Raw genomic sequence first — 15,946 nt, forward strand, 5'->3', positions numbered from 1 at the left:
CATATCAAGTTGACATCTACAGTATCCAAGTTCAAATCCAACTAACTCTTAACTAAACTCTAATGATATTCACCAAACTGCTTTTTCCACATAAAACAATTCTATCGCTTTGCGAACTAACAAGTTCACCCAGAACATTTGGGGTTGGCGAATCGTGTTCCCCAAAGAGTTTACCAAACCTTAGAGTTCGTCAGATGGCAAATTTCAACAAGGCATTCCTCACAAAAAGGAACATCGCAACAGACCACCCAAACATATATCAAACCTGTCACTAGATTAGTCCTCTTCTACCCTTGGCTTATTCGACTATACGCCAATCAATATATATACAGTTTACGCCGTGTGGACTGTTACACATCCAAACACCAGAAAATATTATCTTTTTTAGAAAAATAAGTCATTTTCCAGATTTCATTTTCAATGAAACAAACAGAGCCTAAATGTCACTCGCACTACAGGATATTAAGCTTTTAGCGGCGTTTTTAATGGCGTTTGGACTGAAAACGCCACAATAAGTAAAGCAATAGCAGCGTTTATGAGAAAAACACTGCAAAAGGTAAAGCAATAGCGACGTTTTCTCATAAACACCACAAAAGGTTAGACTATAGCGGCGTTTTTCTCATAAATGCCACAAAAGGTTAAAACTATAGCGGCGTTTTCTCACAAACGCCGAAAAAGGTAAGCAATAGTGGCATTTTTCATAAATGCCACAAATATTTATTAAATTTGACTTAAACGGCGTCATTTTGTTAGCCCCGAAAGTCTTTTAATTTCCCCAAATCAGATTTCCCCGAAATCCCCAAGTTATTTTTCCCAAATCCCTTTATTTCTTCCCTAATTTTTTCCCCAATTTCCCCTAACTGATCGAAATCCCTAACTTTTTTCCCTAAATCCCATCCTTTTTGTCATCTTTCAAATCCTAACCCTTTCTCTTCTGTATAAATTCTTCACCAGAAATAGCAACCAAAAATTTCTTATCGTCGTTCTTTTCGCCGAAACCAAAAAAATTCTGGTAAGTTTTCATTTCATTCAATATTTTTTATATCTTTTTTTTAAAATTTATTCGATTTTTCATTACTGTAAATGGCCTTTTGAAGGCTGCTTATGTGCATGCTTGATGGGATGAGAATTTTTTTCGCAAAGCTGATCTTGGGCCAATTTTGAAAGAGGCATGCACGGTTTTTCAATAATATTTGGGGTTGTCTTTCTGCCATTGCGTGATGCACAATTGTAAATTTCACCATATATACTATTGATTGATTGCTTCTCTGTAACTCCCCTAACCCGTATCGGTAGCCGAATTAGGGTTACGAAGCATTACCGAGCAAACACAACCATCTCAAAATCAATACTTATATATTACATATATATTTAAATATAATAAGCTTGGTCTATATAAAACAAATTGCAAAATTTTAAACTTCTCTCTTCTAACCATTTTTAATAAACAAAGACATTAAAATCTAACTAATATAGACATTGCAAACTAGCAAATTCATAAGAAAATAAACCATTTTAGTATGGCTATTATAATCATATACAATACAACAAAATATGACCTTCAAAACATTTATCTAGTCTATACATGCCATAGTTAGAATTTAAATATTTAAAATACCGAGATAATAGATAAGGTGATGAACTTGCTGACGATCCCCGAGCTTGAAGCTTGATCTAAAGTCTATAAAACAGAGAGACGTAAACGAATAAAGTAAGCTTATATAGCTTAGTAAGTCTATAGCATAACTAAAAAATATATAAAAGTCATATAATTTCCAAATCAAATTCACTGAAATCGTAAATAACACAAATAATTATTATATTAGCATTTGTTGTCCTTAAACCATTTTATTTATAATCAAATATATATATATACCTGTCGAATGCATACATTTGAATATATGTATACTGATACATCATATGCATATAACCGATCATATATATATATATACTAAATAAACATTATAACTGAATGCAAACATATTCATCAAATACTTATAAACAAATGTATATACACCTCAAATATATATATATATATATATATATATATATATTTATATACTTATTGAATGCATTTGCGAATCTATATTTATCAATTGCTTAGCAAATGCATATACCTAATGCATATATATTTAATATATGCATATACGAATGCATATATATATATATATATATATATATATATGCTCATCAATTTAATATAACCAAAATCATATGACTGAACATTTGTATACTCATCAAATACATGTAACTGAAAAATAGATCGAATGTTTATGTATTCATCAATTCCATATAATCAAAATCATAGATATATCAATTGCATATTCTCACATAATTTAAACAGATTCACCGGCACTTAGCCTGCTAGGTTTTAAAACCTGATTCGGTACACCGGCTTTTAGCCTGCTAGACTTATAGTCCGAAATGTATCACCGGCATTAAGCCTGCTAGACGTATAGTCTGAATAATTTCACAGGCATCAAGCCTGCTAGACATAAAGTCTGAATTATTTCACTGACAATAAACCTGATAGGCACTGAGCCTGAAAATCTCAATTCATAGAAGTTGTTACTCATGTTTGAACTATATTTGTACATACTGTCCATACATAAAAATTTAGCTCAATAATTTATAAACTATATTTTTAAACCACATAGATATATAAAAATCAAATACCAAATTCAGCTAAATAATTTAATTATACATCCGTACACTCACACACATATATATATATATATACATATAACTTAATAAATTAAATTCTACTATTAAAATATTATCATTTAACTTATATCATACTTTAAGTAATATACATTTACTAATCGAATCACTTAAATACATATATATATTTCATAACATTAAAAAATCAATTCAAAGAAAATATATATCATACATTCTAATACCTTATAGATAATCTAAGCTAACAATTTCATACCTTTAATTCAATACAAAAATTTGTACATGTATATACACACTTATTCAAAATTACATATACATACATAAGATTCATACCTTTAAATATATTCAAGACTTATTCATGAGTATACATATATATTACAACTCACGTGTACATATATATACACATTCATACCTTTAACTAGACCTGTCCATGGGCCAGGCGGCCCGGCCCGGCCCGACGGCCCGCCCGAAATATGGGAGGGTTTGGGTAAAAATATAGGCCCGAAATATGGGTTTGGGCAAAAAACGAGGCCCATTTAAAAAATGGGCCGGGCTCAGGCTTAACTTTTTTGGCCCGGGCCTAAGAGTCGGCCCCAATTTTTTTCCGGGCCCGGCCCGGCCCATGGACAGGTCTACCTTTAACCAAGTCCAAGGGTTTATACATGTATATGCTTATATATATATATTCAAAGCTTATGTATACATATATATTATATATATAATTACCTTTGATTAAAAACAAGTATTTATACATATATATATTTTCGAACATGATACATATATATACATATATACATATCATTCATACTTAAACCAAATTCAATCCATATACTTTCAATTTCAGCTCATCAAAATACAATAGATATACATGCATATATATTGATTTAATAACCTCAAATTGCTAATGGACTTACCTCGGACGTTGAAAAGTCGAAACCAGACGATTAATCGACAACTTTAGTTTTTCCTTGATCCAACTCTGATTTCTTCGGTTCTTGATATAATTATATTCAAAATAAGCTAATTTAAATATAATTACATTCAATTTAATCCAAAAACACATAAATGGGTAAATTACCATTTTTGCCGCTAGCATTTACACTTTTTACAATTTAGTCCCTATTGGATAAAACACAAAATACACAAAATTTGTTCACAACATACAAGAGCTGAATGTACCTATTGTTCATACAAATCCTCACATTTCATTTATTTCACATTTTAATCCTCAAAATTTAATTTCACAATTTAACTCTAATTACTCAATTTCACCAAAACTTCCAATACAAAACATATTAATCTAAAATGTATCTTTCATTATTCATCATCAAACATCACATAACACAAATGTTCATCAATGTCACAACTCAAAATATTCATCAAAATTAAAAATTCAAACATGGGTCGGATAGTATTCGAAACAACGATCTCAAAAACGTAAAAATTATCAAAAACCGAAACCAAACCATACCTTAATTTATCTTTAGAAGTGCCGAACATTCTAAAAGAAACCATGCATGAGTTCTCTTACACATTCGGCTTTCAAAGATGATAAAAATCATCTTTTCATAGTTTATTTTAACATATATACACTATAATTCCTAAATTACTTAATTAACCTTATTATAATAAAGATATAAAACACATATATAAAGGACAATGTTGTCATATGCCATCCACTAACTATATTTTGGTCTAATTACATCTTTAGACCTCCCACTTAAAAAAACAACAACAAATAAGTGCTTTTAAAATTTAACCTCTAAATTTTTATTTTACGCGATTAAATAATTTTTTATCAAATTGAACCTTCAAACGATAAAATTTCCACACGAATTTTTCACACCTATAACTTAACATATAATAAACACTAAAAATAATATAAAACTATTTTTCTGACTCGAATTCGTGGTTCCGAAACCACTATATCCGATTAGGGTCAAAATTGGGCTCTTACATTCTCTACCTACCTGTATTTCTTCCTCTCGTGGTTGGATATTTGTAATTTTGTCGAGTAATTAATCTTAGGTGCCTCGTTTTTTTAGTTTGACGAGCGGAAGGATCAAGTTGCAATAGAACAAATACTACGGGTTATTTTCCTTTCTTTCTTTGTTTTTAATTTTCTTATTGGGTTTTTATTTTTGTGTTTTTCTTCAATCTCGTTATCTGTGCACTTTATTGTTAATTAATTCCAAACCTTATGCTTTAATTATTTATTGTATGTTATATTCAAATGTATACTTATATTCTAAATATATGATTTCCACACATACGTGTGTGATAAGTATACTAATTGTAACCTATCTTGCTAATTGTTGTATGCCTATCACTTCAAGTTGTACTAATTTATGATTTTCTTTCTTACTAGATCTGTTAACCAAACTCAAATTACCTTCCTTTTAGACCAATTAATTGACTTAAACCTAACTCAGTTACATTTCTTTCTCGAGTGATTAACCAAAGTAACCAATCGAATTGATTAAACGAGATTGCTTCTATTATTATAATTATGAAATCATGATGGTTTGGTTATTGGTCATTTTTTATTGGTGTTCGGTTAATTTAATTTTTTATGGGGTGGATGGGACTAGAGGTGCTCATGGACCGGGCCAGGCCGGGTTCGGGCCGGACCCAAAAAAAATTTTGGCCCGGGCCCGGCCCGGCCCGGCTCGAAATATGGGCATAAGATTTTGCCCAGGCCCGGCCCGAGAAAATAATCATAAGCCCGGGCCCGGCCCATTTTTATTTTAAAAATTTTAAAAAATAAAAAAAAGTATTTTGAAAATATTTTGAAAATATTTTAAAATTAAAAAAATTTAAAAAAATTTAAAAAAAGTATTTTAAAAATATTTTAAAATTTAAAAAAAATTAAAAAAGTATGTAAAAAATGTTTTAAAATTTAAAAAATATATATTTATTATATCGGGCCGGGCCGGGCCTGGGCCGAAAAAGTGGTGCTCGAGGCCCGGCCCGTTTTCTAAACGGGCCTCGTTTTTTTACCCAAGCCCATATTTCGGGCCTATATTTTTACCCAAACCCTCCCATATTTCGGGCGGGCCGTCGGGCCGGGCCGGGCCGCCCGGCCCATGAGCACCTCTAGATGGGACCTCTGTTTTTGAATTTTTGATGCTCCTCTTTTGCCATAGCTGAATGAATCCTCAACTTGTTCCCATAAAGGATCCGTTGAAGTTCCCTATATAATTGGTTTATAAGAGCATTAGAATGCTAATCATTAGAGTTTCAGCTTAGATTGAACAACAAAATGGAAAGTGTTAAAGAGTAGCAGGAGTGTTTTGAAAGAGATATTCCATGGGAATTTTCTCACCAATATTTCTTCCAAATATCTGTAAAAGAAAATCAAGGAATAAGAAAACATATCTACAACCATGTTCCAAGTACCAAAATACACTCTAACACAATAAGGGAGACCAGAAGAACATATTCAGAACATGCAAATGAAAACATTTTATTTTGAAAAACGGGGTCGACTTTTAAAACGAAAATGGAGTCGCCACCAATCTTTTTTCGAAGTGTGATCGGGTTACATTGAGATTAATTATTTTAATAAAATTTTTTGATTTATTAAAATAATGATTTTGGTCTACAAAATTCAAGAAAACGGGCTCGGGAGTCGATTATGTATGAGGAAGGATTAGCACCCTCGTAACGCCCAAAAATTGGTACCTAATTGATTAATTAACGTCCTAATGTCAAAAATTTGAAAATATTTTAAAATACGATCCTCTTTAAAAACCTGAATAAATTGAATTTGATGTTAAGATCTCCTTGTCTCGAAGTAATAAGATGTCACATCCAGTAAGTTAGAATACAACATTTTAACCCTCGAAACTAAGCTTGTCTCATGCATTAAAGTTTAAAAAGGATATTCGATTATTTGGATAAAAAAATCGAAACCCAGTAAGTTAGGGCACGATTTTCTCAAAGCTCCAAAGTACCGAATATTGCCTTATTTTTAAAAGTTTTCTTTTTTAAAATTGGAGAAAATTGACGCAATATTAAAAAGATGCGTAAAAACTTTGATAAAAAAAAACAGCAATATGAAAATACAAATAAACAATTTATAAAACACATAATGGTAATTATTTAAATACTATAATCAATAATCAAAGACCAATGAATTTAAAACAAAGAGTATAAAATAAAAAATATAAGGAAAAATAAAATGTAAACAAATTTAAAAATAATGAATTTGAAAATAAATAATAAGGGAAAAAGAAATTTGAAATCAACAATATACAAATCAATAAATAAATTATATATATAAAAAGTAGGTAATATATGTATAAGTTTGGAATAAATAATATATAAAAATGAAAATAAGTAATATATAAAGTAATAATATATAAATGAGTTTAAAAATAAATATTATGTAATAAGGAATTTAGAACAAGTTATACACAAAACATCTTAAAAATAAATTGTATATAAAATAGATAGTATAAAAAATTTGCAATTGATAATATATGGAAAAATTTAAAGCAAATAATCAAACAATTTAAAATGGATGATTTATAACACGAGTTTTAAAAATAAACATGTGTGACATAATATTAAAAACAAATAAAATATATAATTAATGGAAGAAAATAAAAGAATGATAAGAATGGTTAAATGAACGAACAATATGTAAATAAGAAAGTTGATGGATAAATAAACGAATAAAAGTAAAAGAATAATTAATGATTAAACAATTAAATGGATAAATAAAAAAAGGTTAAAAAAAAGGCTTAAGTCAGCCTAACTCTCACAATATGAAGATTCAACGAAATTCCTCCACCAAAATCCAACTCAAATGAAAGCAACTTAAAAAGAAACGAAGATAAACGAAGAACAAAATAAGAATAAGCCACAGAAAATAAGAACGCAAGAGAGGGAGAAATTTGAGTGAATGCTCTTAAGAATTATTATTGCTCCAAGCTCCAGTGTTTTACAATGAAGGGAGAGGTCTCTATTTATAGTTGAGCCTCCCCAAATCTAATGGTACAGATCAATTACATCAACGGCTAAGATTAAAGGGTATCTACAAGTTAAATCTCTAAGATTACAAAATCATATCTTCTAAGATTGCATATCATATCTAAGATTGCATATCCTTGAAGATTATCTTTCCATATGCGTCAAGCTTGTAGATGGAGCTTCAACCTTTTCAAGTAATGGGTCATTCCGATTGGACCAAATAATATAATTTTGGACTGGACTTGGACTTTGTTTTATTATTTTGAGTTTTTTTTTTGTGAGCCCAGACTAAATTGGCCTATTACAAACTAAAAATTTGATTTGCTTTCAATGCCTATTTTTCAAATCAAATAAGCTAAAAGAAGACCAGTTGAAGTCGTCCACTATTTAGCTTTCAATGTCTGGTTGAAATAATTAGAGAAGTGAAAAAATGTTGCAGGCACGGTCTTTTAAATAATTAGAGAAGATATGGTCAACTGTTTGATCTGGTTGGGTTAAAACGCCCTTAGGAGGAAGCATAGTTAAGAAGGCAAGGGAAACCAATTTGAGAATTATTTAATTCAAAATTGGTGGTCTTCATTTTTAAGTTAGAATATAGCCTTTATACCAAAGCAATTCGTTTTATATTAGAGGCTTATATGGTATTAGAGTTTAGGTTCTATTATGTTAATCTACTTATACATGTTATCTAATATGTTAATTTTGTTTCAAATTCGAAAATGACTGGTGCTCAAAATTATTCAAACCCAAGAAGTGACTTAAAATGATTCGAAAATAACTCAAAATGGTGTTTCAATTAAGTACATTGTGTTATTATGTTGGTTGGGTGCTTAGAAAATTGGGGTAATAGGAACATAAGTGTTTGATTTACTAAATTTTTTAGTAGCACTGTTTCTTTTTCTTTTTTCCCTTTTCTTGCAAATTCTTGATTGATGCTTAAGATATGATGTAACCGAATCTTTGTTTAGTATTTTATAATTTGATCAACTTTTTAAAAAAAATTATTTGTGGTTCGTCCCTGTGGGAATCTGATTCATGCTTTTTATCCTCTAGTGTTGAGTGTTGAAATGTGTTTGAAAATTGGAATTTTGAGGTTAAGTAACTAGTTTTCAGTTCACTTATTTAGTTTTTTATGTGATTAAAATAGCGACATATGTATATGTTTGTAAAATTTTTTATTGTTTCGTTAGTCTTGTATTTTGTTACTGTAGACAAGGCTAGTATAGTTGAGTTTTTACATTAGCAAGTTCTTGATATAGGGCACGGTTTTACAGGGCAGTTACTAAGCTCCAAATTTTCTATTTCTTTCTCTTTTTGGTCAAACCGAATTAAGCAGGCCAAAGTTTGTAAATGTAATAGCAGTGAATTTCACTCTTATATTTAAAACTGCTGCTTTCTCTTCGCTTGATATTTGATGTTTAAAAATATTGTGATATGCTAAATACAACACATTTTATCCAGTAGATACTTTGAGAATGAAATTGAATTTCAATAGGCTGTTTAATTGTAAACCTTTTTGCATGCTTTGCTATTTCATAAAATTAAAGATGAGTGACAACATTTACATTGAGCATGCTATTATCTTTCCATTTAAATAAGGGTGCACGTCTTTTTTAAAATCACAAACTTGGACATCCGAATTTGTTGAATTAAGTATATAGGGTTTGGATGTTAGATTTATCACGTCTTGTCTGTTGTTTAGATTTGGCAACATGACAGTATTGGAAAGCAACCCCTTTTCCCTTTTCAGATGATTTGTCTTTTTGAGTATTTTTTCACACATTTGAATAATAATATAATCATCATTGTTTACAGTTCCGGAGGTCCGACTCCTGTATTGGCTTTATCAAATGCATGGTTTAAAATAAAGAAAGAAGCCAAAGGTTGGAAAAGAAAGGGTAAAGGGAAGGACTTGTGAAATGGTCTTTCCTTGGCAAATTAAAGTTTTTAAAAAAATGGAAACTCCATGACCATGAACACCAAAAATCATATTATATTGGGGGAGTGGAGTGGAGCCCCGATTACTGTATTAGTCTTCATGCTGTCTGATAATAGGCCAAAGTCATATTATCTCTGTCTTCTAATAATCGATCCACCAAAGGATTTCCTTTTGTCTTGTACTCATATTTAGGGACGTTTAAATGGTTAATCGTTCAGTTAATCAAATTAAATTAATATTGATCGAATTAATTAAAATTTTTAATCCTTTAATATTAATTAAACCGTAATTTTCTCAAAAAATAATTTAACAAGGAAGATGCTAATGTTTTGTTTATATGTTTAATTTTTAAGAGATTAAATTGTAGTTTTAGTAAAAGTGCCTCTAAACCTTTAGCGGCGTTTTCTCGCATAAACGCCGTAAAATTTAGCGGCATTATCTATAGCGGCGTTTTTTGCAGTGCTTATTAAAACGCCGCAAATTGTTTTAGCGGCGCTTATAGGGCCAAAAAAAACCTATTTTGCTGTAGCGTCGGTTCCAACTCTAAAGTTAGCAAAAGTGTATTCCTTTAAAAAGCAACAAATATTATATTTTAAAGATATTTATGTTTTTATAATTTTTATAAATTTTAAAAAATAAATACAAATAATAAAAATTATAATATTTAAATTCAATTCTAAGTAACCGTTAAATATGTTAGGCTAAATTTTGCTCTCAACCTTGTATTATGTGTAAAATAAAATTGTCTCTATTCTTTAATTTCAATATTTTTAGTTTTTATACTTTTCAAATTTTGAAATATCAAATTTGACTTGAATAATAGCCACTAAATCCATTAATTAAAATAATGTGGCTTTTGTGAAAATGTTAAAATGTTAAAATTATAAGTTAATATAATGGTAAAATTGTTTTTGGCTACCAAAATGGTAAATTTTAGTCTAATACCATTAAAACTTCTTAAATAATATGTTAATACAATGATGAAATTATACTTTTAATCCCATTAAAATATATAATTTAACCTTACCCCCACACATAAATTTCTAGCTTTGTCGTTGGTGAAAATAATAAATTATAACATGACATTATACATGGGATAATATAAATATTGTATGATTTTAGAAATAACATAAATAGCATAACAATTTAATTATTACCATTTAATCGTAACTTAAAATTTAAAATATGAAAAGTATAAGGAAAAAAATAGAATATAAAGATTAAATCAATATTATTGGAGTTGAATCAAATTGATTGATTAAATCAAGAATTGATTGATCCATTAGTCCGGAAGGGGTATTAAACCACTTTTTAAGTGAAAGTTCGAATCATTTTTGAATCGAGAATCAAAATCGATTGAATTGATTAAAAATTCGATTGATTGATATATATTTTATTTTACCCCAACAAACTATGCTTTAGCCTAATTGTCAAACCCAAAAATATTCAAAGACCAGATGAAACAAAATAATTAAAAATTATTAGAGAATTATAAAAAATTTAGGTACATGAAAATCTTAAGTTTTAATTTATTATATTTATTAGATAATTAGAGACATACGTATACTTATCACAAAATAAAATATTTGAATACTAATATAATCTTTCACCTTACATTTAATTTTATTAAAATAAAATTCAAAAGATATGATTAATTATATCAACTAAAATGTAAAAGATATATAATTTTAAAATAAAAATAAAAAAAAAGTATATAAATGTTGTTATTGTTTACTCATACTAGTTAAAAACGATATAATATAAAGATAAGTTAATGTTGAATCAGGATTTAGAAATAATAATGTTAATATTTTTATTTTAATTGTATTGTTTAATTAATGTTTGTGTTATTGTTGCTATTAATTTTACTTACAAAATTTTAAGATTTTCTGGTTTTTCCCATTTTTCCAACTTTCTAAATTTCCAGCTATTGAAAATTCAACAACGGATCCAACTCCGAAAACATTGAATAAGTAAGTAATTTGTGTAAATTTTACTTTTTAAAGGTAAATTATATCATTAGTCACCTCATTATTATCACATTTTGTTTTTGTCATCAAATTATAAAAATTTTCAATTTTGTCACTAGTGTTTTTAATCGATTCTGTTTTAGTCATTCTTCATTAAATCGTTAGCAAAAATAATAATGTGGTCATTTTAATTAATATAATAATACATTTCGTGCTCAGCACTTATACTTTCTATCAATTTGGTCTAATTTTGAATAATTCAACAAATTTAACTTTTCACATTAATAATTTATATCCATTTGACCCTCAAACACATTTTTATCATAAATCAAAATTACAAATCCAATTCAAAAACAATGGAGAGAGGAAGAGATGGTGAGATAGAAATAGACTCTTACTAACAACCTAAGGGACATTACAGTGATGGAATTGATATAATTTAAATAATTTAATAGTGACATTAAAAATATTTAATTTCACAGATATCCTCGAACTATAATTTTCATTTTAAATTGACTATAAATTTTAATTATATCCTTAAATTATCAATGTTAAATCAATCAAGTCCTTTCGTTATTACATTATTTAACCATTAAATGGCACGCCAAATCTGATTTAGTTAAATTTAAAATGAAAATTTTAAATAAATAGGTCGTTATCACTTAACTTTTAAAATTAAAAAGTAAAAATAAAAATAAAGTAAAATCTAATAACAATGCCTACTTACAAAATCGAGGAAACAATATTTTCAAGTAATGTAGTCGCTGATATGTGAATGTTGTGGTTGGTTACATTTTAACATGTTGATGCGAAAAGTAAATGAAGGTGGAAGAAGTTACTTCAAGTAAGAGAAAGACAAAAAGCCTAGTTGAAGCCACATACTATAATGAGAAGTAGAGTTTGCATGATAAACTGGTGATGGCCATTTTTTAGTTGATTTGCAGTCCTATCTATGCTCTTTATACATGGAAATCTAATGGTTTCTGAGAAGAATATGCTGAAAGGATAATCAAATATTGAACTTCTTATGTGAACAGCGAAATATAGCAATTTTATGCCCTGATATTTTTGAATCGACACATTTTGTCTTTCCACATAGTCTCTCTCTCAAAATAATATTCAAAAAATTAATTAGGAAAACAATACACAATCTAGATTATTTATGAAAATGAGATATTTTTTATAATAATATAAGGTGCCGCTAATCTGTCAAACGATACCATCCTAAATTCATTCAAATCATATTTCATTCATTCTTGGGGAGAGAAAAATAATAATTTTTTAAGTAATATCGTTTGAAGCATTGGCGGCACCGATATAATTTTTTAAAATACATGTATTTTCGGGTTTATACAAAATTAAAAATATGCAGTACAATTTTTTAAAAAGATTGACGTTTAAGTGGGAATCGTAATCGGTTGGTCACATGGGCAATAGGCTTATGCTAATTTAGATCCTATGCCATTTTAGTAATTATTTTTATATTATTTTGATAAAAAAAAACCCAAGTTTTGCGCCTTATGCTACTGCCTTTTTCTTCATTTATTTATTTGGTGAAGTAACCTGTTGAGTAATATTTTCTCGTATTGTATTAAGGGAAACACAAAGGGTATTTATATACATTCCTATTGCCACTATTACAGCTCACAATAGGGCCCACTGTTTTGTCTCGGCCTTTGGGCTGATGGTACTAACATTCCCTGTCTCTGGTGTTGACATTCTCTGGGCCTCTTGCGGCTTACTAGATGCTTACCTGTGGAGAACGTGGTCCTTTCTGACCTTGGGACTGACTCTTCCAGCGAACCTCACACCTGCTAGTCACGAGCGGGGGTCCCTTTCGCAGACATAGCTCATGCTCTCTTCTTGCGACCTCATTCATGTGAGGCTTACGCGAGCTCCCCCCACAGGCTCCTCGTGCGAGCTATCTTTGCGAACATCTAGCATTTCCACGAGGTCCTCAGCTGATTATGCTTGTAGGTGAACATTCTTCTTCCAGTTCGGAGGTCCAAATCCTATCAGTCACTTGGGCTGTCGGTTCCCAAATCCTAACAATCCAGTCCCCTCTTAGTAGGCCTAAGGGACGTTATAAAGTGGCAGGCCTTAGGTTCAAATTTAACGCATTGTCAGATATGATCATTGTCGAAACCGTCTTTTGAAAACAAAAATTTTGGTTGTCGACTCAAAAACAAAACAAAATCTGGAGTCGCCACCGATCATTTATTGAGGTGTGATCAGCCCACCTTAAAAATAATTTTGGTCTGCGAAATTCGAGAAAATAGGCTCGGGAGTCAGTTACGCACGAGGAAGGATTAGCACCCTCGTAACGCCCAAAATTGGTACCAAATTGATTTTTTTAATGCCTTGGTGTCAAAAATTTGAAAAGATTTTAAAAGGAAACTTTTTATTTCATGAATGGATTAAAATAATAAGACAATTCTTATTTCAAAGAAATAAAACACCACACCCAAAGAAGTTAGGGCACAATGTTTTAAATCTTCAAAATACCCGAATATTGCCTTTTGTTTTGAAAATTCTTATTTCGGAAGAAAATGTCATGACCAGAAGTTAGGACCCAACATTTTGAATTCCCGAGAATAAGTTTTTATTTAAAATTTGAATTTATTGCAAAACAAATATTTGGCTTTCTAAACTCATCGAAAAATAATCTCGATCCAGTAAGTTAGGACACGATCTTTCACGAAAATCGTGAATGCCAAACATTTTGGAGTTTATAAATGGGATCATTTAAATACTTTGAGAAAATCAAAATATATGTTTTAAAATGGATGCTAAAAGGTTAAGGTATAACATGAAACAAATACTCTAATTTTAAATATAAATGAATAAGTATTTACAAATACATATACAAGTAGATATAATATACAAACAAATTTACAGATATGCGTACACATATATTTAATGCATACATAGAAGTGTACATATAAAAGGAAGGTAAAGAAGTATATACAACAAGCTCTTAATAGTTTCAAGAATATGCATGCAAAACACGTGTATGTATATGTGAAAATTGTAAAGATAACAAATATCAAAATACACATATGTATATATATTTACAAAGAAAAGTATAAGTATATCGTAAAAACCAAAATAAAAATAAAAACATATGTACATAGATATTTTTTAAAAACAAAAAAAACTATAAAAAGTTTTATTTATATATGTGAAAATAAGAAAACAAAATAATAAAAATGCGTAAAATACATAGGTATATTATATACTTTTAAGAAAAATGCATATATGTATATATTATATAAAAGCCATGCGTATGCACATGTATTATAAAACCATGCATAAATGTTATAAAATAATAATAATTACGTATATAACATATGCATATAAAACATTTAAATAAATATATAGTACATACATATTTATAAAAGTAAAAAGGTTTTTGAAATTAAAAAGAAAAAAATGTTTGTATGTACACGTAAATAATAATTGAAAATAATAAATAATAATAAAAAACAAGTATAATATAATAATAAATAAATAATAAAATAGTTCAAAAAATTTGATTAAATTGAACAAAAGACGAAAAAATGGGGCAAATTTGAAATAAATGAAAAAAAAAACCAACTTGAATGCGCAGGAAACGACGGAGGACCGAAAGGGAAATTATTCCCGTCCTTCCAAAACGCCGCGCAGCAAGGGACCAAATTGAAACAAGAATTAAATGTTCGGCCCAATTTCTAAAAGACAAAACAAGTTAATTGAAATGCGCCGCAAACAGGAGGGGGCAATTGCGTAAATATCCCCCAAGATTCAAAACGCGCGGATCCTCCCCGGGTCGGGTCAACGCGCGGGTCACACTAGGCTTAAAACGACGCCGTTTTGAATATGGTTTAAAACCAAACTTTTGCCCTCCAAAATCAATTGAAACCGAATGGAAGAAAAAAAAATAAAACATAAAAAAAAATCTTTGGTGCTCTGCTAGGGTTTAAACCCTAGCGTCCTCGCGCCGCTGCTCAATCGGCCCTCTCACCAAACTCCGACCACGACAGAGATGGCAGTGGCACGACGTTTTCAGGTATGTTTTCCTCCCTTTTTGTTATTTCAAATGAAATAGAATGAAAATAAAGAAAAAAATGTAAAAACGATAAACAATTTTAACAATAAAAAAGAAATCACCTTTAAAACAAAACAAGTTTTTACTGCTTTTATTCTCGATTCTCTCCGTCAAAAATCCGTCCCCTTTACATGTTAAAAATGGCCTTTTATAGGCCGAAAAAAGAAACAAAAATACAATTATTTTGCTTGTTTTTTTCTTTTTGGACTCTTTGAGTCCGTTTTTTGCAGGGAATCGTGAAGCAAACGGCGCGGGAGAGGCCGAGACGTGCGGCGATCGGGCGTCTGCTGGGGA

Source organism: Gossypium raimondii, chromosome 8 (assembly GCF_025698545.1).
Source record: "Gossypium raimondii isolate GPD5lz chromosome 8, ASM2569854v1, whole genome shotgun sequence".
Lineage (NCBI taxonomy): Eukaryota > Viridiplantae > Streptophyta > Magnoliopsida > Malvales > Malvaceae > Gossypium > Gossypium raimondii.